The sequence below is a fragment of the Nycticebus coucang genome, chromosome 19, assembly GCF_027406575.1.
Source record: "Nycticebus coucang isolate mNycCou1 chromosome 19, mNycCou1.pri, whole genome shotgun sequence".
NCBI classification, from domain to species: domain Eukaryota; kingdom Metazoa; phylum Chordata; class Mammalia; order Primates; family Lorisidae; genus Nycticebus; species Nycticebus coucang.
The window spans coordinates 26,004,857-26,031,556 of record NC_069798.1 but is presented as its reverse complement, the minus strand read 5'-3'; the positions used below and the strand labels follow the sequence as shown (position 1 = coordinate 26,031,556).

At 34.9% G+C, this 26,700-nt stretch overlaps 1 protein-coding gene across 7 annotated transcripts in view; it reads left to right on the top strand.

The window, feature by feature from the left end:
• The window catches only part of NOL4 (nucleolar protein 4), a 429,636-nt gene that overhangs the window by 157,144 nt on the left and 245,792 nt on the right, over positions 1-26,700 (top strand). The window contains exon 1 of one of the 7 annotated variants that reach the window (XM_053571787.1): positions 22,330-22,478. The exons of the other annotated variants lie outside the window; for them this stretch is intronic. The gene's annotated coding sequence lies outside the window, so the exon portion shown is untranslated. Of the gene's footprint in view, positions 1-22,329; positions 22,479-26,700 lie in introns of those variants that run through there. 7 annotated transcript variants of the gene reach the window in all.

The window sequence follows — 26,700 nt, the reverse complement described above, 5'->3', positions numbered from 1 at the left end:
TTAGTGAACTGCCCCCAAATTTGTTTATCTTCAGATATAACTTTCTAGGAGGCAGAGGCAAGGTTATGAAGGCAGCAGAAAGGTGACTTTTGCTTGGTTCAGAATGCCAGCAAGATTTTTGTTGTAGATTGTTAGATAATTATATTTTATTTATTTATTTTGTGATTCTAATTTTTATTTATTGTTTTTCCTTTTTTTTTATTAAATCATAGCTGCGTACATTAGTATGATCATGGGGCACCATACACTTGGTTCATAGACCGTTTGACACATTTTCATCACACTAGTTAACATAGCCTTCCTGGCATTTTCTTAGTTATTTTGCTAAGACCTTTACATTCCACATTTACTAAGATTTATACCTGCGGTGCATCTTATAAGGGTATATGTGAATCCCCTTTCTTAATATATTATCCCCAGTGCACCCCTTAGAGGTAACCTCTGTAGAAGTATTATGCCAGAATTCTCCAAGCATAAACATTTATACATGTGAATACATATGAAAATTTCAAGAGAATATTTTTAAAGTAATGTGTTTTGTTAACAGTTTTTCCACACTGTCTTCTATATTTATTATAGTTTCATGTCTTAGGTTTAAACATTTTATCCATCATGAGTTAATTTTTGTAAATGAGGAGAGGTCCGGGTCTAGTTTCAGTCTTTTACATGTGGCTAACCAGTTCTCCCAGCACCGTTTATTAAATGGGGATTCTTTTCCCGGTTGTACACTTTAGCTTGCTTTATCAAAGATCAGATGGTGACATGAGGCTGGTTCCATCTCCAGGTTCTCTTTTCCATACAACTATGCTTCTGTGTTCGTGCTATGTTGTTTTGATCACTATTGACTTTAGTACATTCTAAAGTCTGGTAACATGACCCCTCTAGATTTGGGGATTTTTCCAGTTCCATATGAAATGTAGAACTATTTTTTCAAGATATTCAAGGTATGATTCCTTGTTTTTCTTTTTAATTTTATCATCTAAGTACATATCACTAAGCACTATAACCTTGCTTGGCTTTAGATTTTAAATAAATAGAGTCATACCATTCATATGTTCTTGTGTCTGGCTTCCTTTATTTGCAATATTTTCTTATTTTTAATTTAACATATCCTGGGCACTTTGGCCAACACATGTAGAATTGCCTTATGTTTTTATTTTCATGATTGAATAAATTCCCAAATGAATAACCAAATTATTCTCTCTCTCTCTTTTTTGTCACTATAAATTATGTTGTAAAGAATAGCTTGGACATTCATCTTTATAAATTAATTTTTTAAACTTAAAGAGTAAACCTACTATTAATATAAAATGAGGTGCCATATGAATTATTTCAGAATTCTCAAACGAAAGAACCTCTATCTTTGAGAAATAATCTGTAAATATTCAACATAAAATTTGTTGAGATCAATAATTTGGGCATACAAAAGCAAAATTTGGCACAACTGTTAGTAGAAGGTGCCCAAGGCTAGTCTAGTCCTAAGGTTAATGATACTATTAATTGATGATGAAAACTTACACTCTGGAAAGCACTATCTGGTGCACTTTACATGCACAACAACTCAATGAGTTAGACTCTGTAATCACCTCCAATTTACAGATAAAAAACACAGATACAGAAATGTTAAGTCACTTGGTTGAGGAATTTACAGATAAAAGCACAGACACAGAAATGTTAAATCACTTGGTTGAGGTCACACAGCAGGTAGGAGTATAGGCTTAACACCTAGCCTGTGAATAAAAGGATAGCAAAAAGGAATTCCTTTGTTAATAGAATAATACTGTATCTTGATTGGGTGGTAATTACAAACATCTATACATGGGTTGAAATTACATCTAACCTCTCTCTCTCTCACACACACATGAATGCAAGTAAAAAATGGCAAAAATGGAATCCAATCTGTAGTCTAGTTAACTGTGTTGGATTGATGTCAATTTTTTGGTTTTGGTATTATTTTACATCTATATTACATATTGTATTCTATTACATACAATATGTCAACATCTGGAGTTGGGTGAAGGGTACATGGGAATCTGTGTAGATTTTTGCAACTACCTGTGAGTCAATGATTATTTCAAAATAAAATGTTTTTTTTTTTTTTTTTTTTTTTTGGGGGGCCGGGGCTGGGTTTGAACCCACCACCTCCAGCATATGGGACCGGCGCCCTACTCCTTGAGCCACAGGCGCCACCCCAAAATAAAATGTTTTTTAAAGGGGTAGGGGACTATGTACCTTTGGAACATTCCCAGTTTTGGCATCAGCTGGGAACTTGGAAATGAAAAACTTCAAGCCCCACCTTAGACCTACTAAATTAGAATCTGCGTTTTAACAAGACTCCCAGATGATTCATATGCACATTAAACTTTAGAAGCACTGCTCTTCCAAAAAGAAAATTGATATTCAAATATTTCTCATTCTGTCAAAACCAAAAACCAGCTTCTTCATTTCAGGGGCACAGTGTTACTCTACAGGCCTAGGGCCTGCTCGTTGAAGAGCACAGGAGATGGCACTCAGAAAACTCCTTCCCCCAGGAAATTTAATACTCTGTCTTGAAATTCTTCGTAATTTTTTGAGTTTGTGTTTTGTAAGTGAAACCCAACAAAGTAACAGAGTGTGAAGAGAGAGACTGCAGACTCAGCTCACCCACCTGCCGTTTCCCTTCCTTGCTAGGGTGGGTTTTCAGCTACCTGCTTCCCTGTACCCCCAGGGCTCTGTCTCCCTGTCCTCACCCAGCTGCTATAGCTGACCTCCAGCCCTGGTAGGAGGTTGTGCTCCCCACAACATCTCAGGGTGAGGTATGGTGGCAGTCATCCGTGCTGCAGACTGACCGTGCCATGGCATGTTTAAGGGTATTAGTGATGCATCTCTGATCCAGACACCCAGCACACTAGGCATGAAGTTCCCCAGCCACCATGGGTCTCCATGTGTGGTGAGCACAGGGGACAGGAGATGTCTGGCATACCTTCTCTATCACCTGCCAGGCCTCGTGTTAGTCCAGTGGATGGCAGGAGGGAAGCGACAGTCAGTGGGTGATGTGAGTGTTTAGTCCAGGCGTCCTCATACTTTTTAAACAGGGGGCCAATTCACTGTCCCTCAGACTATTGGAGGGCTGGACTATAGTTTAAAAAAAAAAAAAAACTATGAACAAATTCCTATGCACACTGCACATATCTTATTTTGAAGTAAAGAAACAAAACGGGAACAAATACAATCACACTGCCTCATGTGGCCCGCGGGCCGCAGTTTGAGGACCCCTGGTTTAGTCACAGAGTAAGTCACAGAGTAAGACCCTATGTGAATCCAGCAGGTATTCCCTGGGCCAAAGATGTACAATTTTAAATTTCAAGTATGTGTTAGGAAAGAGTCTGTGGAAGAATGAAAAGGCCTTTTTATACTTTAATTTTCTTGCCTTTTAGACAAGGGCTCCATATTTTCATTTTGCACTGGACCCTGAATTTATCTAACCAGTGCTTCCAAGGCCACTGAGAACCAAAATGCGAACTTCTGGCACATACTTGGCAGCTTTACGGGCCCCATGGTGAACCCTAATGGGTACCAAAAGCAGCATTCATTACAAGATGTCTCCAAGAATTCTTCAGCAACATAAAGTTTGTCTGTCCCTCTCTCTTTTTTTTTTGAGACAGAGTCTCACTATGTCACCCCCAGTAAAGTGCCCTGCTGTCACAGCTCACAGCAACCTCAAACTCTTGGATTTTAAGCGATTCTCATGCCTCAGCCTCCCAAGTAGCTGGGACTACAGGCACCCACCACAACGCCTGGCTAATCTTTTTTTTTTTTTTTTTTTTTTGAGACAGAGTCTCACTATGTCACCCCCAATAGGGTGCCCTAGTGTCACAGCTCACAGCAACCTCAAACTCTTGAGCTTAAGTGATTCTCTTGCCTCAGCCCCCCAAGTAGCTGGGGACTACAGGTGCCCACTACAGCAACTGACTGTTTTTTTTGTTGTTGTTGAAGTCATCATTGTCGTTCAGCTGGCCCAGGCCAGATTCCAACGCACCAGCCTCAGTGCATGTGGCTGGCACCATAACCACTGTGCTACAGGCACTGAGCCATCTGTCCCTCTCTTTTTTTTTCTTTTATTAAATCATAGCTGTTTACATTGATATAATCATGGGGCATAATTCACTAGCTTCACAGACCGTTTACCAAGTTTCACATATACCCTTGTAAGATGCACCGCTGGTGTAATCCCACCAATCCCCCCTTCCTCCCCTCCCTTTCCCCCTTCCCCCTATTCTTAGGTTGTAGCTGGGTTATAGCTTTCATGTGAAAACCCTAAATTAGTTTCATAGTAGGGCTGAGTACATTGGGTACTTTTTCTTCCATTCTTGAGATACTTTACTAAGAAGAATATGTTCCAGCTCCATCCATGTAAACATGAAAGAGGTAAAGTCTCCATCTTTCTTTAAGGCTGCATAATATTCCATGGTGTACATATACACAATTTATTAATCCATTCGTGGATCGATGGGCACTTGGGCTTCTTCCATGACTTAGCCATTATGAATTGGGCTGCAATAAACATTCTGGTATAAATATCTTTGTTATGATGTGATTTTTGGTCTTCTGGGTATATGCCCAGTACAGAGATTACAGGATTGAATGGCAGATCTATTTTTAGATCTCTAAGTGTTCTCCATATCTCTTTCCAAAAGGAATGTATTAATTTGCATTATGTATTTATTTTTATTAAGTCATAGCTGTGTACATTAATGCAATCATGGGGCACCATACACTGGTTTTATAGACACTTTGATATGTTTTGATCACACTGGTCAACATAGCCTTCCTGGCATTTTCTTAATTATTGTGTTAAGACATTTATATTCTACATTTAGTAAGTTTTACATGTACCCTTGTAAGATACACCATAGGTGTAATCCCACCAATCACCCTCCCTCTTCCCATCCTCTCCCCTTCCCATATTCTTAGGTTATAACTGGGTTATAGCTTTCATATGAAAGCCATAAATTAGTTTCGTAGTAGGACTGAGTACATTGGATACTTTTTCTTCCATTCTTGAGATACTTTATTAAGAAGAATATGTTCCAGCTTCATCCATGTAAACATGAAAGAGGTAAAGTCATGTAGCCTTAAAGATAATTATATTTTAAACTATGCAGGATGACCTTTTTAGTAAGCAGAATGAGCTACTGTCAGTGTGAGGGATTGGGGCATGCTGCAAATGACTATTCCTGGCTGCTGTGTGTGAGTATTAAGTGAAGTTTGTGCGCACTACAAATGCTGCTGGCTGCGGGGTTTCAGGGAGGAATCAGGCTCATTCCTGGTCGTGTTCTGCTTTGCCAAGCCAAGTGTGCTAATAGGAAGCCTCATATGGCCAGAGGAAGTGCCTTGTGCAAGGAGGCAGTCTCTGTAGTTTGCTCCGTAGCCTCCCACATGCTAGCGGCTGCCCTCTACTACGGTGTGTTTCTTTCATTCACCTATCAGGGTATTTTTTTTTTTCCATTATGCCTTTTGGAATATGAAGTTCTTATATTTTCTTTCTTATAAAAAAAAATTATATTCCTTCTCCCTGCAACAAAATGAGACCTTTTCAACTAGTAATGAACACCTACCTGAAATGAAATTACTACCAACTGGGAAGGAACTTAGAAGTTGTTTTTGCTTTAATAAATGCAAAATTATAGATTTTTATATATGTGTTGTGTATGTGTATATATATCAACATGTAACACATATAAAAACATTCAAACATATACACAGATTTGGAAAATTCTAGAAGATGTGAATGTACTCATTTTCCAGCTTTGACAATTCCCCACTAAAAAGCTTTTTGAATTGAGCACTGAAAGAGAACATGCTTTGACTTTTCAGAATTTTGCCTAATTTTGCCCATGCCTCAGGTGCCATGACCCATATTAAGAGGTACATGGAGTGTGGTCCCTTCCTCTCTGTTATTCAACCTCTGGTCAACATGGTACAGGTCAAGCATCACTAATCTAAAAATCTGACATCTAAAGTGTTCCAAAATCTGAAACTTTTTGAGTCCCAATATGATATTACAAGTGGAAAATTCCACACCTGACCTCATGTCAAGAGCTGTAGTCAAATGCAAGTTCATAGCACATAGCTGCTTATTCAGCTTCTGCAAGGGAAAAAAGACCCTCCCAGTCTCCTTCAGCTGCACTGTTATTTTTTCTCTGTATGCCCAGTTCCCCCACACAAGCACACCCACAAAGGGTGATAAAATGGGTTCTAGGTACACAAAGTATTTTTGTACAACATATTATTAAAAATATTGTATAAAATTACCATCAACTCAGGTCTATATTATGTATATGAAACATAAATTAATTTTGTTGTTTAGGCCTGGGTCTCACCCCCAAGATGTATCATTATGGACTTACAAATATTTCATAATCTGAAAAAAGTCTGATATCTGAGATACTTCTGGTTCTAAGCAGTTTTGATAAGGGATATTCTACCTGTATAATGAATAATTAATTTTTTCTACTTCTGGAAGCATTTTTTTTTTAGAGACAGAGTCTCACTTTGTTGCCCTCAGCAGAGTGCTGTGGCATCACAGCTCACAGCAACCTCCAGCTCTTGGACTTAGGCGATTCTCTTGCCTCAGCCTCCCGAGTAGTTGGGACTACAGGCACTTGCCATAACAACCGGCTATTTTTTTGTTGCAGTTTGGTTGGGGCCGGATTCAAACCCACCATCCTCAGTATATGGGGCCAGCGCCTTACTCACTGAGCCACAGGCACCGCCCATTTCATAAATGTTATCAATATGATTTTTTGTTTGTTTGTTTGTTTGTTTGTTTGTTTTTGTAGAGACAGAGTCTCACTTTATGGCCCTCAGTAAAGTGCTCTGGCATCACAGCTCACAGCAACCTCCAACTCCTGGGCTTAAGCGATTCTCTTGCCTCAGCCTCCAGAGTAGCTGGGACTACAGGCGCCCGCCACAACGCCCAGCTATTTTTTAGTTGCAGTTCAGCTGGGGCCGAGTTTGAACCCGCCACCCTCGGTATATGGGGCCGGTGCCTTACCGATTGAGCCACAGGCGCCGCCCATCAATATGATGGAGAAGGCAATTATTAATGTATTGAGCTCAAAAATAACCCATCCTTTCCTTAATTTTAATTTTCAGTACTTACTATGAGCCAGACAGTGTTTCCTGCCAAGACTATGGCAACAAATAAGGTAGACAAGATACCTGTTATTTTGGGATTTATAGTTTAAAAGCCTAAATTAATTTAGTTTAGTAATATAAATTGAAACACTAAACCCTATAGTATATGTGAGGAAGTATGGACAATTAAAACCACTTTTATTAGGAAAAATATCAGAAATATGCTGCTTCTTTATGAAAGGAAATCAATTTTTTATTTTTAATAACCAAGAGAGAAAAATCTAAAAGAGTTTTACATGTTTATTATATTGGGGTCTACTATGCTTCTAATTCTTGGTATTTTCATAAAAATCAAACTTTGTTGGATTATGAAACTTGTAGCTCCCCCATTATAAAATACACTTTAATTATTCTTTTTACTTCTATTAGATTTATGATTTGTGAAATACTTATAAAATTAGGCCTTAACAGAATGGCTACTGTAAAAATCAGTAATTCAAAATTTTATAACTTGAGGTAAGTAAAACAGTATGAAAATCTAAGTTTTTTAGAGTACATTATTTTCAAAGCTATAAAAAATTTTGTGCACTTCTGATGGGTAAAATTAAAAAAAATGATTTTGATGGTGTTTCTTCTTATAACCTACGAAGCTATTTTTGTTTCCTTTTATTTTATTCACTTATCTAATATAAAAGGAAACAAAGGTCATAAAATGACAAGACTTGAAGTCAACCCCTTAAAAAGTAAAAATCAAATAAAATCAAATAATATGAGAAAACTATTTGAATTCATAAATAAGTAAAACAATGGAAATTAATGAAAGAGCCATCATTTCTCCCTTGAACTAGATAACATTTTTTAAAAGATAATGAGATTGTTAATACTATGGTATAGTTGTAGTTACGATTAAACAAATATCCCCATATCACACTAGTGAAAATATAAATTGGAACACTCTTTCTAAGAGGTGATTTGCCAGTATGTTTCGAGAAGCTATAATATCTTCATATGTTTGAATTATTGTTACACATCCAGGACTTAACTCCTAGAAGCATATACTAATGAAACAATTATAGGTATTGAAATATGTGTTACATATATAAAGTAAAATTGGATGATGTTAAAATATATAGCTTTTTGGATTTTATCTACTTATTTGATTAATTACTCAAATATGTTAAGATCTCTATGATTATTCATTTATCCACTTCTCTGTTTAATTCTGTCAGTTTTTGCTTCATGTATCCTGAAGTTCTCTTATTAGATAGATACAAATTTAAAATTTTGTTTTCCTGACAAATTGACCCTTTGTCTCTATCAATTATGCATGTATATCTGTTTCTATATTTTGTCTTGAAATCTATTTTGTATGATGCTAATATTACCACAGAAGTTTTCTTATAATTATAGGTTGAATGGTATGAATTTTCTGTCATTTTATTTTTAAACTGTTTATGTTTAAAATAGAGCTCTGTAAGCCATCTCAGAGTTGGGTACATCCCTACTCATATGAGTGATATATATATGCGGACCCATGTGTATATATATATGTATAAACACACAGACACAGACACATACTCAATTGTTCCTTGACTTATAATGGGGTCACATCTTGGTAAACTCATTATCAGCTGAAGATATTGTTGTAAGTCAAACATGCATTTAATACGCCTAACCTATTGAACATCATAGCTCAGCCTAGCCTACTTAAATGTGATTGGGCATGCATAGCAGCCTACAGTTGGGTAAAATCATCTAACGCAAGTTCTATTATATGGAAAAGTGTTGAATGTCTCTTGTAGTATATTAAATACTATGCTGAAAATGAAAAGATAATGATTTATATGGATACTAAAAGTACAATATCTACTGAATGCATGTCACTTCTGTGCTTTTGCAAAACTAAAAAATTGTAAACTGCATCATCACCGTAGTGCACACACACACATAAATATTTCATCTAACAATCGCAGACTTTTAATTGGAAGACTTGTACATTTTTGGTGTTTTCTAGAAATTTCAATGCATATATATGTACTTTTTTATAGTAGATTTTGAATTCATACGTCACCATTTTATTTTTTGCTTACTAAAAGAACTTTTAGCATATATATTACCTCAAATAGTTCTCATTTCTTTGTACTGAGAATGTTCAATACTCTGTCTTCTAGTTATTTTGAAATATACACTGTGATATTGTTTACTATTGCGCCCTATCATGTTAGACAACCAGAGCTTATTCCTAACTGCAGTTCTATACCCATTGCCCTCACCACTTTATTTTTAATGTAAAATCCTATATATTTTCAGTTGCTCTTTTTGTTCATTGGGCTATTGGTTTCATTATTTCACTTCTTTATAATTTATAAACTCCGCATTTATATTACTGTATCTGCTTTAAGTAGCCTTGTATGAGGAGTAAGAAACATAAAGAAATAGCCTTCTGTATTTCCTACATTTATCATTTCTTTCTTCTATTTTCAGTTGACTTTCAATCTGAAATCATTCACCTTTACACTGAAGAATTTACTTATCATTTCTTGTAGTGCAGATTCTGCTAGTAACAAACTCTCTCAGCTGTTGTTTGTGGGAGATGTCCTTATTCTGCATTCGTTTTTCAAGGACTTTTTCACTGACTGTACAATTCTATGCTGTGAATATTTTCCCCAGTACTTTAAAGACTGTGTTCTAGCTTGAATTGTTTATGTGTAATTAGCTGTCATTCTACTGTAGAAATGAAGATCAACCAAATAAGAATAGGCAAAGGCTATTTATTAAGACCTTGTTGTAACAAAGGAGTCAGACACCAACTTGGCAGAGACCAAAAGGCAGGCAGAAAGATGAGAAAAGCATTATAGTGAAAAACAGGAAAAGGTACAGGTCTGCCTGATTGGAGACTGTCAGTTATTAATCAAGTCTTGGCCATCTGGAGCCCCTTATTTCAAGGTTTTTTGTTTGATTTCATGGAATGGTTGCTAGAGACCATTGTCTGATTTCCTACAAGTCTAACTTAAAGAAAGTAAGTTGGTCTCCAGGGCTAGTTATGGTGGATAGTGGGTTGATTTTATGGACTGGTTGTTGCAGACTGCAGGTTCCATATTGTATTTGATACAGCATTTTTCATTTGTATATTCAGTCTCTTGGTTATGTACATGTAGTCTGTGTCTTCTTTTCAGATTTTCCTTTATATTTGGTTTCCAGCAGTTTACCGATGATATGCCTATGTACTTTAAGTAAAATCTGATTAGGGTTTATTGAACTTCTTAGATTTGTGGGTTGAAATTTTCATCAACTTCATTAGTGCTTAAGATTTTTTCCCAGAAATATTCAGTCCTATTTTTTTCTTTTTTTTTAGATTTTTTTGTTTGTTTTTGAGATTCCAAGTACATAATTACCTTCATATTACTGAGGTTTATGCCACAGGCCATCAACTATCTGGTTTTGGGGTTTTTTTAATAACCTTTTTTCTCTTGTCCTTTAGTTTAGATCATTTCCTTTCATCTGACTTTAACTACAGGTTTCCCTTCTTCACTTATATCTAATCTTTTATAAAAGTCATGAAATAAATTTTAATTTCAGATACTTTGGGATTCTCCAGTTGAATAGTTTCCATTCGGTCCCTTTTCAGTTTGGAGTTTCTTACTGAAATAACCCGTTAAGTTAACCAATGTATCCATCTTTTGCTGTAAATTGTTTAACATATTAATAATGACTAGTTTAAGGCCCACGTTTGTTAATTTCTTTTCTTTTTTTTTTTGAGATAAAGTCTTACTTTGTCACCCTCAGTAGAGTGCTGTGTGTCATAACTCACAGCAACCTCAAACTCTTTGGACTCAAGTGATCCTCTTGCCTCAGCCTCCCTAGTAGTTAGGATTACAGGTGCCAATGCCCAGCTATTTTTAGAGATGGAGTCTGACTCTTGCTCAGGCTGGTTTCAAACTCCTGAACTCTTGCATTTCACCTGCCTTGGTCTGCCAGAGTGCTAGGATTACAGGCAGGAGCCACTATTCCCGTCCCTTCAGTCAATAGTTAAATGAACTATCTCAAAGATCATGTTCTGTTTACTTTTCTTTCCTTTTATCATGGATAAGTTTTACTTTATATATCATTTAAAGCTTCATTGTATTCTGAGTATTGCTATAAAAATGAGGCTTAAAAATAGTGTTTTATTGTTTTGTCCACTTATTTCTTACATAATAAAGCCCTTTCGTTTCTATCTAGTTGTCAGGGTAAGGGGCTATCTGTCCTAAATTCCTCCTATGTCTGGTCATAGTTTTAATCATATTGAGTTTATCTTTGATTTGCCCAATCACTAATCTCCCAGGCTACCATCACTTTTTTAATGTAGTCCGTAGTTGGACTAAAAATAAGTTTCAATTCCAGGTATGTTCATTCACTATTTGATTCAAAGTGGATGGGGTTGGGGAAGACAAATATTGAAAGAATGCTCAGAAATAAGTAATTTCTCTTAGCATTGTTTCTTCTTCACTGCTGGTTTTTTTTTTTTTTTTTTTCCTTAGAATTTGGGGAGAGGAGCAAAGAGAACTAATTGACACACTAAGAAATTTGTGTTTACATTTGGGGTTACTTTCAGTTTTTAAACCATCCTGCCAAACAAATGCTTGCTAGATACAGGCACGTAGAAGTCTCATTACATCTAAATAGTAAACATCTGGAAGGATTTTTCAGTGCAGTTAATAGAGACTTGAAAGCAAGCAGAAGAGAATTGTAGAAAGATAAGGGCCTCATCTAGAAGGACAGTGTAGGTGCAAAGACACAGAATTGAAGGCAACAGGCAGGAGAGGGGGAGCGCATCTATGGAAGCTGGAGATATGAGTAGGCCCAGGACTTAGCATACAGTGAAGAGGATGGGAGAGATGATATTTCCAATGGAACTAACTAGAAATTTTTCAGCAGCTAAAACCTACAGGGAGTAAATACATTTATAGTTTATAAAATTATGCTATTTTTTTAATCCATGAAACTCAGAATAATCATAGAAGTTTAAACATAAATAAAAGTAGCACTGTGATAACCAGTATTGACTTTTGTCAACAGTATTTTATATTCATTTGTCATCTCCATAGGAATACACAGTTAGAGCTGAGCTGTAGAAAATACTTGCAAGTATGACTTTCTCTGTGAAGTATGCCCTGGCCATCCAAAGCATTTAATCAAATACTGCTTTGTAGTTTAAAAATTACCTGGCTTATAATATAGCCAATTAATTTAGAAACCCTTATTTATTATTACTAACTAATAAAGAGAGCTTGCAGATATCAGGCAAGAGTAAATGCCATTGATGGGTCATTTAGCCACACTTCCAAAATTCTACTCTATTCTCATTCTAGAAAACAGATTTGACAGAGGGCTTGGCTAGATCAGGACGGTGGGAAGTATACAAGACACAGGACATTTTGGTTGTATCTAGGGTTAATTTTAGAAGCCCAGTATAGACAGAAATAAAATTGTGGTTTTTATATATGCCAGTTGATTCTTTACTAGCGCATCAGGTGAAGAAATCATGTGCAAATTTGTATGTGCTTATGAATGTGTATATATTACATATATATAACACAAATATATATATATACATTAGGAGTGGTAGCAGAGTTTGGAAGCTACTGAGAAACAGAGGCAAGCGGCAGGGCATGTTAGAGCTGCAGAGCTTAAGTACCACAGGCAGATGCCAGAGGAGCAAGAAAGAGATTATGAGCTCCTGGGAAGAAATGGGCAAGCAGCTTAGGGAATTCGAAACAGATAAACACACACACACAATCTCAAAGAAGACTCATCCCTGGAAAAGGTTGAGAGTCTTCAAAACTTATAATTAGGCTGATAAATGAAGATAATTTCCTTCACAAAGTCAGTCAGTAAAGACTAAGATAGATGGATCTTTTCTCAAATGCCCCCAAAGCAACAAAAGATCACAAGCACACAAAGAAATAGGGAAATTAAAATTACATTTTAATCAAATGTAAAAAAAAAAAACTCCTGACAAAGACTCTAAAGAAATGCAGATCACTAAACTTTATGACAAAGAACTCCAAACAACTGTTTTAAATATGCTCAATGAGCTAAAAAAGGACACAGATAACTAAACAAAATTCTGCAAATGATGTTTGAACAAAATGAGAATATCAGTGGAAAGAAAGAAACAGAGAGAGATAGGGAGGAAGGAAGGAAGAGAGGGAGAGAGAGAGAGAACGAAAAAAGAAAGTGAGAAAGAGAGAGGAAGGAAAGAAGGAAGGAAGAAAGGGAGAGAGAGAGAGAAGGAAAAAAGGAAGAAATGAGAGAGAAAGAAAGATGAAAGATTTTAGAGCTGAAAATAGAATAATTGAGTTGAAAAATTCTTAAAGGGATTTAACAGCAGACTTCATCAGGCAGAAGAAAGAATTGGTAAGCTTGACCATAAAGTCATTTGAAATCATGAGTAACAAAAACAAAAAGAACAAAAAAATGAAGAAAACAAATAGAAACTAAAGGGCTTACAAAGCACAGTCAAGCTGGCCAGAACAAAAATTATGGGAACTCAAGAAAGAGAAGAGATAAAGAAAGGGACACAGAGTTTATTTGAAGAAATAATACCTGAAAACTTCCCGAATATGAGGCAAGAAACAGATGTACAAGAATTTCAATCGAATCCATCTGGGAAAAACCCAGTGATAACCATACCATGACACATTACAATCAAGCTGTTTGTTGATTGTCAAGTCTTGAAAGCAGCAGGAGAAAAGACATTCATCACATACATGGTAATGCCTAGAACATTATCAGAGGATTTCTTAGATGAAAATGTGCAGGCCAAAGGCAAGGATGATATATTTAAAATGTCAAAAGAAAAAAGTTATAATCATGAATATTATATCAAACAAAACTTTTCTGCAAAAATGAGGAAGAAATAAAGATATTATTAGATAAATGAAGGAGGAAGAAACTCATTCTAATAAATTTGTGCTGCAAGAAAAGCTAAAGGGAATCCTTCAAGTTGAAATAAAAGAACAAAAGAGATCAACATGAAACCATATGAAAATATAAAGTTCTTTTATAAAGGTAAATATTTGAGCAAATATAGTAAGCCATATCATTGTAATTTAGGTGCACAAGTTCACTTTGAATTTTTATACAAAATTTAAATGACAAAAACATAAAAATAAGTATAAATCTATGTTTTGGATATGTAATATATAAAAATGTACTTTGTGACATCATTAATGTAAAGTAGGGGTGTCTATAAAGAGTGGGGTGTCCGTATGTGATGAAAATAGAGTGTTATATGCTTAATATAGAGTGTTAAAACATTAATATGTTTATGTAATTGCAACATTAACCACAAAGAAATTATTTGTAGAAATACATAAAAGAAAATGAGAAGGGAATTAAAGCATGCCACTAAAAAGTCAACAAAACTTAATGGAAAGTGGTAAGAACAAAATGAAGAAACAAAATTAAGAGAAACTTTCACATGAAAGCTATAACCTAGTTACAACCTAAGAATAGGGGGAAGGGGGAAAGAGAGAGGAGGGAGGGGGAGGGGGGCAGAGGGAGGGGGATTGGTGGGATTACACCTGCGGTGCATCTTACAAGGGTATATGTGAAACTTAGTAAATGTGGAATGTAAATGTCTTAGCACAATAAGTAAGAAAATGCCAGGAAGGCCATGTTAACCAGTGTGATGAAAATGTGTCAAACGGTCTATGAAACTAATGTATGGTGGTGCCCCATGATCACATTAATGTACACAGCTATGATTTAATAAAAAAAAAAAAGAGTTCCATGTGAAAAAGAAACATTGACATGTCTAACACAATACAATTTATGTAAATTAAAATACACACAAAAAAATAATAAATTGCATTTTTAAGAATACATTCAAATAAAATTATGTACATTAAGGACTGGTTGCCTATGGGGTGGAGAGGTGGAGAGGGCATGGGAATGGGGAGTGGAGTTAAACAAGAATATATAAAGGAGATTAAATAAGGGAAGAACTTAGTATGGACCAATAATAATATGCTATAGTCTGAGGAATATGATTAACCCAATCTGTGTCACTGAGAAACCCACCAAATTAATAACATTCTCTTTGACCCTATAGTCAGTTTGCAGCATTTTTGCCACTACAATAATGCTGCAATAAATATTCTTTATATGTTTATCTTTAAAAAAAAAAAAGAGAAACAACAAAATGGTAATCGTGTATCCTCCCTTTAATCGGTAATTATTTTAAATATAAATGGATTAAACTCCCTAATCAAAAGACATATTTGGCTGAATGGCTCACAAAAATCAAGATCAAACTATATACTGTCTATAAGTGATTCACATTAGATATAAAGACACATATAAGCTGAAAGTTAAATGATAAATACAGATGTACTGTGCAAATGATAACCCAAAAAGAGCAGAGGTGGGTGTACTAATACCAGACAAAATAGACTGGAAGACAACAACTGTTATAAGAGCCAAAGAAACATAGTGATTAGTGATCAGTTCACCAAGAAGATATAACAGCTGTAAATATTTATCCATGCACAGCCCTCAAATATAGGAGGCAAACATTGACTGAATTGAAGAGAGAGACAAACAATAATAAAATAATAGTAGGAGATTTAAATACCCCATTTTCAATAATACAAGGTCAGACAATTACGTTTGTGAATTCATACTAGAAAAAGTACAACATTCCTCGTTGTTGAATATCACTATGATCACCTTCAAAGTACTTCCATTGGCCATCTGGTGACTGTAGTGATATTCAGCAATCAGGTATGTAGCTTCCAAGATAAGTTCACAAACTTAATTGTCTGACCTCATAGTTAGAACAACCAAACAGAAGACCAGTAAGAAAACAAAAACCTTAACCAGCACTACAAACTAACTGGACCTAAGAGACAAATACAGAATCTGTCACCCATTCCTCTCACGTATACATAGGACTTTCTTCCATGGAATAGACCTCATGTTAATCTATAAAAGGAGACTTAACAAATTTCATACGATTGAAATTTTATGAAGCATTCAGCATTTGAGAACAATAATCTGATTCAGCAAAGAATGTATTTACATATCTGACAACCAACTGAATTTTCAAAATTCACTTTCAACATTACATTTTCATTTTACATATTAACAAATAAAAACATGAACCATTATCTATGTTGAAGTACACTTGAGTGTCATTTGCAGCCATACATTCCCTACAAGCATCAATGAGAGAGTTAATTGACTGTATGGAATTTATAATTGGGCATTTTATGTTTTATTATTTGTAAATTGTGTTTTAAACGTCTTTTATATTGGGAAAATGTATAACATTATACCCACTTTTTTGAGAAATGAGTGTTAAACATTTACCACCACATCACTAATATTATCGTTTTCTTGTTTCTTCTTTGTTCCTACCATTCTTTCCTCTACTTTTCATGTATTTGACTCAATGCTTTAATTTAAATATTCTCTATTGATCTATTTTCCAATTTGGTGTCTTTTTTATCCAAATATTATTAGTTGAAAATTCCATCGATTAAGTGCCCAGTTCTAATTATCTTATATTTTAAATTCTTGAGTTTTCGTTTGATTACCTTTTATAGATTCCATTTCTGGTTAAATTCCTCCTTTGTCATCTATCCTCTTAATCATAATAATCACAGTAATTTTAAAGTCTCTTTCTGATAGCTGTACCTTATCTGTGTGTCTCCTATTGTCTTTTTCTGTAATATGTTATTTTTTGATCCTGTATATTAATACGCCTTGTAAGTTTTTGAATGAAATTCTGGATATTGTGTATGAAAAAGAGTAGATGATCTTGGGAATGTCATCTGGCTCAGAGAGAATTTTCTTTATCTCCCTGTAGGCAGATAAGGGGGCACAGATCATCTGAATTAAATCAAATATTAAACTGACTTGAGGCTGGATTTTAGTTCTGGTAATAAGCTTCCTTCTCCATCTGTTTTCCTTCACTTGTAGTGTCTAACATACTGGAGGTCCCAACTGAGAGCCTAGAGTGCTTATAAATGTCCTTCCTCCCTAATGGTCCTTGGCTTTTCAGTTCAGAACTGAGGATACAACAAACGGTGCTTTTTTTTTTTTTTTTGCTGTTTTAGGCGGGGGCTGGGTTTGAACCCGCCACCTCCCCATCTCTGGCATATGGTGCCCTACTCCCTTGAGCCACAGGAGCCGCCCTCCCCCCCACTTTTTTTTTTTTTAAGGAGTGTTCTGGTTATCTCTTTTGCCTTTTGTTCTGTGCAATTTAAGAATAAAGCAAAAGCCTCAAAGGCAAAACTACGAAGTAGTGGTCTCACTGCTCTGCTACCATCTCCTCTCAGCCATTTTGACTTTTAGCATCCTGACTACCATTTTCAGTCTGAAATCTATTACCCTCCTAAGCATTATGCAATTTCTAAAAGTTCTAGTCCTTTGTCTACCTATTAACAATGCATATTTATACTCTTAGCCTCTTCTTTCACACCAATATTCGTGTTTGCCCTGAGGGGAAAAGCTGCTTACAACATGTTAGTTCATACTTCTCTGATTTTCTTCTCTTAGGGATCTTAGGCTTTCAAATCTTGGTTCCCTTTCAGTTGTCTAATGCCTTCAAATAGATTTTTTTTATTTATTTTGGGTTTAGTGGGGAAGGGATGAGGGAGGTCAGTAAGTCAGTCCTACCTATCAGGTACAGTATGTAAATCACTACGAAAGTTTTGAGACAGACTGTGTTAAGGTCCATTATTTCACTTCCAAGAAAGCCAGGGGACAGTCTGATTCACTTGTGTAAGTTTCACTTGCCCATGTTATTGGTGATGCTGGGAGGGCCTCATGTGTGTCCTTCTACGTGGAGTTTACGTTTCATGGTTTTCGTGTATCTCCAAACTTTCATAATGACTCACGTACACCACACACTTCCTGGGTGAAGGACTCAACTTCAAATAGATCTTAATCATGCTTTTTTTTTTAAATTAGCTTTTCTGGTTATTCTGAGTGGAAGCATTAGTTTCCTCCAGTCTATTCCATTAATGGATATGTACTTGCGAGATGATGTTGTGGGCTTAGCTCCCTGTACCAGGGCACAGTTCTCTCCTAGATCCTCTCATAGCATTCTGTGCATAATTTTATCAAAATAATTAGCACTCTGAATGGTAAAGACTTATATACTTGTCTGTTTCTATTACTAGACCATAAATGTCTGTAAATTAAAGATGGTCTTATTTTTCTTTTATTCCTAATACATGGCACATTTTTGCTGCTGAATAAGACTGTTTAATAAATAATTTAAAAGTGTGTGAATAGAGCTGTAAATTTCAGACCAATTGGCATGTCAGTTTTCTTTTTTTTTTAATGGCATGTCAGTTTTCTGATAGATATGCTAAAGATGGTTTTCCTTTATGTTTATGTTTATAAAATATCTCTGAATTTCTTCCAGTATCTTTACAGGTTTTTAAAAAGATATAAATTGATAACCCATCTGAAATTTATTTTGTTGTACAAAGAAAATAGAGTTATAATCATGTTCCATTAGCTATTTCCAATCTTAGGGGAAAAAGGATAATATCACTGTTAAAAGAAAGAGAAATTTACTTTCATGGACCAGAAATATACTTTTTCATTTGCTAAAGTAACATTTTTTAGTTGAAAGCCATGTTTTTTAACTGGATTTTAGTCCTGATAATAAGCTTCATTTTAAACTTATAATGACTATTCATTAGACAGATTTCTTTGCTGATATCTGTTAGTATCCTTAGATATTATTTATTTACTTTTTCAAAGTAGGTATTCAAATCGCACAGATTTTTTTTATAATAAATGCTATTTAATATATAAATAAGAAATTCTTTACATACTTGTTATTAGATTTCCTAGTTAGAACTTGACCATGTGCTCTATGAAGCTTTCCAGGTTACCCAGGGAAGAATTAGCCACTCTTTTTCATAATTGCCACGATCCTTTGTTTGTAGTTCTTTTATGGCCATTATCAACTTGAATTAAATTTATCTCTTTAAAATTAAAATTTTGTCCCTCTTTTCACTGCCCTGTTTATTCCCCAATATGGACTTATTTCCCTCTAAATCAGTTATTTCATGCTTGAAATATATTCCTATCCCCTGCCTACACACACATACACAAACATATTAGCAAAGATAAGCGTCTTGAGAGTAGGCATTTCCCTCTGTTTGGTTTGATGCTATATCCCTGACACCTAGAAGGATGCCTGGCATATAGAGTATATGTTGAATAAATGTCTACTTTCTATATTTTGAACTCACTGAAGACAGATTCAGTGATCTAAATTTTTATATCCTAGCACCTACCATAATAGTTACTGAATCAGGTATTAAATCAATTTTCAAATAAGTGGTAACTCATTCTCTTATAAAACGAAAGGAGATTATGTTGTTGTTCATATTAAAGTAATCCTACTTATTGTCGTATAACTTACTGTCCAGCAAATAAATCTTAGAATAGAATTAGCATCCAAGAGGGTAATGTATATAAAATTTATTTCATTTATGCCTTGAATACATATTTAGTTATTGAATTTCATAAACAAATAGTAATTAGTCATATATACATGTTTGTATTTTTCTTCATTTATATTTCAGAATTTTAAAACATTCACTTTGATTTATTAAATATTAAAATCATATAGATGAAATGAAAAATACTTTTTCATCTGTTAAGTATGTATCCTATATCAGGGGAACAGGGGAAACCAAGGTGAACTCTTAGTCCCTATCTTCAAAATCCTAACCATACCTCACATAGCGGTGGCTACATATCAGGCACTATTCTGAGAAATTTACATACACATGTTTACTCCTCAAATTCTTATAACAATCCAATGAGATAAGTCTATTATTGTCTCCGTTTTGATGATGAAGAAACTGAGGCACAGAGAGATTAGTAATGCAGTTTGTATTAGAACCTGTGATTAGTGTCTAGCTAAAGTCTTGCAAGTGAATCTGAACCTTTCTAACAAAGACAGCTTCTTAGAAGGAGATTGTTATTGAGTCACTGTTTGATCCCCCTTCATGGGCTCCAGTATTCCAGTCTCTTTCCTCAGATCTGCCTTGGCATTTATCCTTAAAACTTGTTTTGTAAAAATGTTGTTTCCTCTACTCACATTTTCCCTATTTCCCCTAAGACAAATATATTACTGTAAATTACCAAATATGCTGAATATGATGTTAACAAGTAGGGGCTTATAAAAATAATGCACTAGAGAAAATTATAATTTCTTAAATTTACATAATCGACTAAGGGCATTCACATATCCTTAGTTTGTTATTACTTATTTTTAAAATTCAAATATATATTGTCGAACTCTATCACCTACTTAAAAAACCTTTTATAAAAAATACATAATTTTATTTATTTACTCTGTTTCTGTTTTCTCAAGGGAGCTGGAAAATACATATGATTGATCACTAAGTTGTCAGTCTGAAAGGAATAGTCGATGGTAACTATTACCTATTAGAACAGAAAATTATTCCTATTTTTTCTTAACTAAGACATTTTTTAGAAATAATTCTGGTTGATTGAATTTGAAAGTAAACCATATGTTGTTTACATATTTTGGCATTTATCCAGTTTTCCTCAAGATGAGAGTGAAATTTTTTTAAAGCCCTTTACTAATTGGATAATAATGAACATAATGAAAACAGGTGCAATAACTTTTTGAATTATGAGAATGCATCTTCTGAACAAGCTCTAAAAAGAGAATCCACGAAGGGAAAATTATCTGCATATATTGTGAGGTGGGTACACATGTACCTGGAGATACGTACCAATGTAACTGCTATTTTTCACTATGATAGAAATCAAAAACACTAATCAAAATGAATTTAAAAATACCCTATCCATTTTTTATATGAACTCCTAAATGTAAATGCAGATGCAATATTGAGAGTCTAGTTAACATCCAAAAGGTTTTCACACGTGTTAGGGTGATAAGCCAGAAGAAACTGAAGACGGCCCAGTGAGTTTATCTAACAGACAGATCCCTTCACCTCCCAGGGACAGCAACATCCACAAAGTCCTGTTTTTCCTTCTGCCCTGGAAAGAGGAGATGGAGATGATGTAGATTCTATTGCTGGAGCCACAAAGGAGAGTCATTACAGCCAGTGAGGGAAGGAGAGTTGGTAGTAATAGCTGCTTCTGACATAAAGGTTTGAGAAATGAAAAAGATTCTGGGAAAACGAGGGAGTAAAAAAAGACAGTTTGAATGAGTGGGTGAAAACCAGACTCACGGTGGTTTAGGAAACTGCACCTCTGCTCCTGACGGGGAAAACTTTTCCTGCCCCACATCCTTCCTTCCCCTGAAAAGGGTGTACACATTTGAATCACAGGAGTGTTTCTGAAGAAAAATGAATGCTCAGTGTTCAGAACAGTTAGAACTCTTAAAATGCATTATCAACTTAAACAATAATGTATATGTTCATTATTTTCTAAAAATATTAACTGCTGCGTTTGAAAATAATGTATAAAATAATGTATAAAGCCGTATAATGCGTCTTGATACTGGATTTCTTTTGCTGTAGCATAGGCACTCGAATTCCACTTATAATTATTTTTCTAAATGATCAGTGCTTATTGTGATTATTCCCTGGCTAATATATGTATGCAAAATGTGGCTGCAGGATTTGCTTTTGTTAGCATATCCCCTCCCCCACTCTGAAACCTCAAGGCTCCAGACATCAAGAGAAAATGGATGTGTATGTGTGTGTGTGTGTGTGTGTCTAACCTTCAAGTTGATACAGTGGTGATAACATACAAACAAAATAAAAAGATAAAGCTTCCCCTTGGTGATGCCATTCTTAACACGTTATAATCGTTTTAGAAAAAATAAAAGTCAGCAGAATGTTTTTAATTTGATTGGATGTAGTGTTTTAAAACAGCTATATAGAGCACTTACAACTGGAAATTTAATATAACTGAGAATGGCACTTTGATTAAATAATTCTGTGATCTTCCAGCCCTGTTCTTAACCAGTGATTTCCCTGTAACAAAATGCATAGATAATCAACAACCCAGTCTGCCAATAAACTTGGGGGATCAAATCCTAAAGGAAGGCGCCCATAGCCCTGGAGGAAGACTGGGTACATGTTTCCCTGAGTCTTTGAAGGCTCATCTCAGTAGTCCCACTGCTAGAATGTGCTCTGTTGTCATAGCAACACCATCTCCTGCTTCATACAGGAAAGATTAGCTCTTCCTGTGCAGAGGAGAGAATTTAGGGGAAGTCAGATTAATCCCTGGGTGCACTTCGAAAGAAAGGTGGACTTCGCCTGAGGGATGCTGTATCTGCAATGATAGACTTGGTCTGCCACAGACACTGGTATTTAAGTTGAGGAACAGAATTCACAGTAAGTGCCAGCTCCTCCAGAGTAGAATATTGATGAATGAGGTTTGTCTAAGTCTTGTGGAACACTGTCCCGTGCAGCAGGAGTATGACAGCAGGAGACCTAGATGAGAAAGACGTTTTTCCTGGTTCAGGGGGTATTTTAAGGGTGGACCGGGTCAGAAACTTGAGGAAAAATTTTATATACTTTTGAAAAGCTTGTCTAAGATCCTGGAGTATGGCAAAATTAGATGAATAAAAATGTATTATATGCTTTTGTTACTTAATCTAGATTTTTGTGAATATAAATCTAAAATTCCATAAGAGAGAAAAAAATGAAAAACATCTGTGTGTGTAAGCAAGTTGAATTTCTTCAGTACCAAAAATGATGAAAATTCATTTTAGTATTGTAAATGTACTTTTAAAATTATCTATATATATCTTGAAATTTCTTGTAGAAGTATCCAAGTGGTGTGGTTCTTATAAGATAGTTGTAATATGATAAAAAGGTATTTTTGAAGGAACAGCAATGTATTTAGCTATTTTATCTGGTGCTGGTGCTTCAACTTTTCAGCATAAAGCATGTGCTATGTGTAAATCTTTAGGGATTTTTTGTTGATTGTCTCAGATGGATTTCGTTCTGGGGGAATGTTTATGTGGATTTGTGTAGTTTTCTTTTTTTCCCTTGGTTCATAGTTACACAGTTTCTCCCATAATTACTATAAATCTTATTTTTAGTTTAAAAGCTGGAAAGCTTGCTATAGATTTTACATGCTTGGTATTGGTATCTATTACGGAGATGTCTAGTTTTTCAAGAACTTAATTACTTCCAAGGACCCTTTAATCTATATACAAAATTTAAAAGACTTTTTTCAAGAATATGTAGATTCTACATACTATTTTCCTAATGTGCAATCCTTGTGTTTCTGACTGTCAGTTTGTATTACCCTGAATGTACATATATTTTTATTTAAAACATTCATGATGAAAACTGCATCATGCTGCATTCATGATAGTTTTCAATTGTTCTCATTGTGGCTGTGTATTTATAACATGTATTTAGAAACTTGGTTTTGTTTCCCCTGTGTAAAACCCTAAGTTACTAATGTACGATACACACAACTAATATCCCAGTCTATGCTAAGTAGAGCCATTGTCATAAAAATATTTAATTGCCATTTGAACTGTGCTGCTTTCATTTCTCTGAATGGAAGAGAATTGGGTGTTGCTGCAAAAACAGAGCTCAGATAACACATGTACTCCTTTTCCCTGAAACTCAACGCTAGAATAGACTACAGGTTTTAGAGTAGAATAGTTGTATTAAAATATTACATAAAATTATTCTCTTCCTTTGTTAGGAATTATACGCAAATCCAAAAGGGTCATACTTGACTTACTAGCATTCAGGTTGTAACTATGCAAAACCTGACACTTTAAAGAAAATGGAGACAAAGCCGGAAGTCTCAATAAATTTTTGCAATTTATTTCAACAACCTCTTTTCGGCAATTTCTATCAGTAAGTCACAGTAGAACCCTTGAAAATAAAAAAAGAAAGAGGAAAATGTGTTCCTTTTGTCTGAGAAAACAAACTAAAGTGACTTATCTCTCTTTGTAGATGTTGGGTAAAATGAGAGAAACCAATGACCTTATTCTAAAAAGAGTAAATCTTAGGTCACTGTATGAAGCTGGGATCAAAGTTAATAAAATAGGACTAGGAAAGAGGAAGAGCAGCTAAGAAAAAAAATGGGCGCCTTGATTTACTGAGATAACACAATAAGGTGTGTAGACAGACTACTAAGCAACACTTTAAAAAATGAGTCAGAGACTTAGTCCCTGTGCTACCTTGACCGAAGTGTTTCAAGAAGTATTCCTTACCAGTTAAGGAAAAAAAAAAAAAAACTTGCTTAGAACTTTTCCATTCCCATCTTCTGTGCTTATGCCTTTTGAAAACATAGTGAACTGTCCTGGAAACAAATGCTGGCTATACACTCAAGACTAATACGGATTTTTTATATCTCCATGAGGCAAGGTTGGCTTGGCCTCTTCTGCTCTGTCGAGATATTGCTTGGTGAGGACCAGCTCATCCTCTAAAGCCAAATTATCTCTTGAAAGGCAGGGTTTCAGGAATCTTTGAAAGAAATTGCTGTACTATTCTGAACTTGTCTCAGAGTTTGGATTGCCCAAACTTTCCATTTGGAAAGTGCAAGAATCATTTTGATGTTAAAAATCTTCAGTTCATCAAGGTTTTCTGAAATCTTTGCGATTGGTAGGTGATATGAGAATTCCCCCCACCCCATCCAGGAAACCAGAGTATCAAAACAAAAAAAAAAAAAAAAAAAACAAGAGGAATTGTCAGGAAATCACAACAGAAATGCATGCTGGGAAACACTCAACACACACACAGAGGAGGCAGTAATAGACGATTTGCTGATTTATATAATGGTCAGTTAAATTGATGGCTTCTAAAGCTGCCTAGTGTGGTGGATGATTGACGTGTGGATTATAGAAGACACTGACAATAAAAGTGCTCAGAACAGCAAATGATACTGTGATATGAACATGTCTTGTATTTGCTTTTAAAAATCAAATTAATGTGTCATTTCACCATATTTGATTCAATGCTAGGACACATCATTATGTTAGGCCATTTTGGAGACCTGTTAAATAGAAATGACTTTTCTTCTTTTCCTTAAATTTTAGGATTCTTTCTGACATAGAAATCTTCTCTTTATATTCTACAAATTTGACTATACATGCCTTAGGAAAAATATGTAGTATGCTAAATGTATTTGTTTTCTTAGAGTTGCTGTAAGCAAAGGGTTGCATGTTTTGCATCAAAGATAGCTGGAACGGTTGTTGAAATTAGGTTGTAGAAAGAATAGAATATCCGCCTGGGATATACGCCTTTGATGATACATACTTCTGAGGGTCGACTGGGGCCAGTTGGCATTTGTGAATCAGGAATGAGAAATAGAAGAGCTTTGTGAAGATGAAGTCTACAAATGCGAAATAGATGAATATATGGTACAGGCAATAGTTGGGAGAGGTGATTAGGGCTGAGAATCTAAACTAGTATAGAAGCACTGATAATTCAAAGTAGGGAATTCTAAAAAAAAAAAAAAAAACTAGGGAATTTTACATAGTGACAGTAAGTCACCTTAAAAAAGCAGGGAATCGATGGGAAAGAAATCATAAACATATAATTTATGGAACTTTATTTGTTAATTTATTCAACCAAGATTTATTTGGCTTCTGCCAAATAACAGGTATATGAATTACGAAGAAAAGTACTGATGCTCAGGCTTTCATAAAAACGCTCAGTCTGGTGGACATTGACCAATAGTTAGAAAATCATCTATCTATTGATGGGCAATGTGATAAAATAAGCACAGAAGAAAGCCTTGGCTGATGACTGGGCAGCATTAAAGAAAGAACTCAGGAGCTTGGAAATGCATGGGGGACATGATTACACTTCAGGAAACTCAGTAGAAAGAGGGGTGTTGGAACAGAGTGGTCACGATAATGGGAGGCAGCGACAAATCTGATTTTAGACATCTTAAGTCTTTAAAACATATATTGCATTTGATTATAAAAGCTAACTGATTCACAATATAAGTTCTTTATAAACGCTTGTTTTAGGTCACATTATTGCACAAAATTTCAAAGCATCTTTAGCATTTGTTGGACTACTCTTTATATTTTGTTTTCTCTTTCATATTTGTATATAGCAATTAGAGAATGTGAAAACTTCTCATGTGTTTTTCATTTGAAGTATACAACTTTTTGCTTTAACCAAAAAAAAAAAACAAAATCTGTCTTACATTACCAGCATCTAACTATTCTAAATTTAATAATTTTTAACTTGGGAGCTTTCTATATTTGGCAAAACATATGATAACAATAAGTTAAATAGAAAGAAAAAAGTATATGTTCAGTTGAAATTTGGGAAAAGCACATTTATAGGAATTACCCAATTAGTTAGAGATAACAGTATTTTATTATCATGTTTTGTGGATAATTGGTATAAATTTCCATCATTGTAGTCCTCAAATGATAATTATTACAATAATTACAGTAACAACTTACAAGTAATAGTTGTTTTGTACATTACAGTTTTTAATTGTTAGGGGAATACTTCTGTCAATAGAAGACCTTCTGTACCTATAAGGAAGAAAGAGAGAGAACACACTTTTTTATAGAATAAGTATGAAGGATGACACAAAAGTAACTATAAAATCTAGATGGAA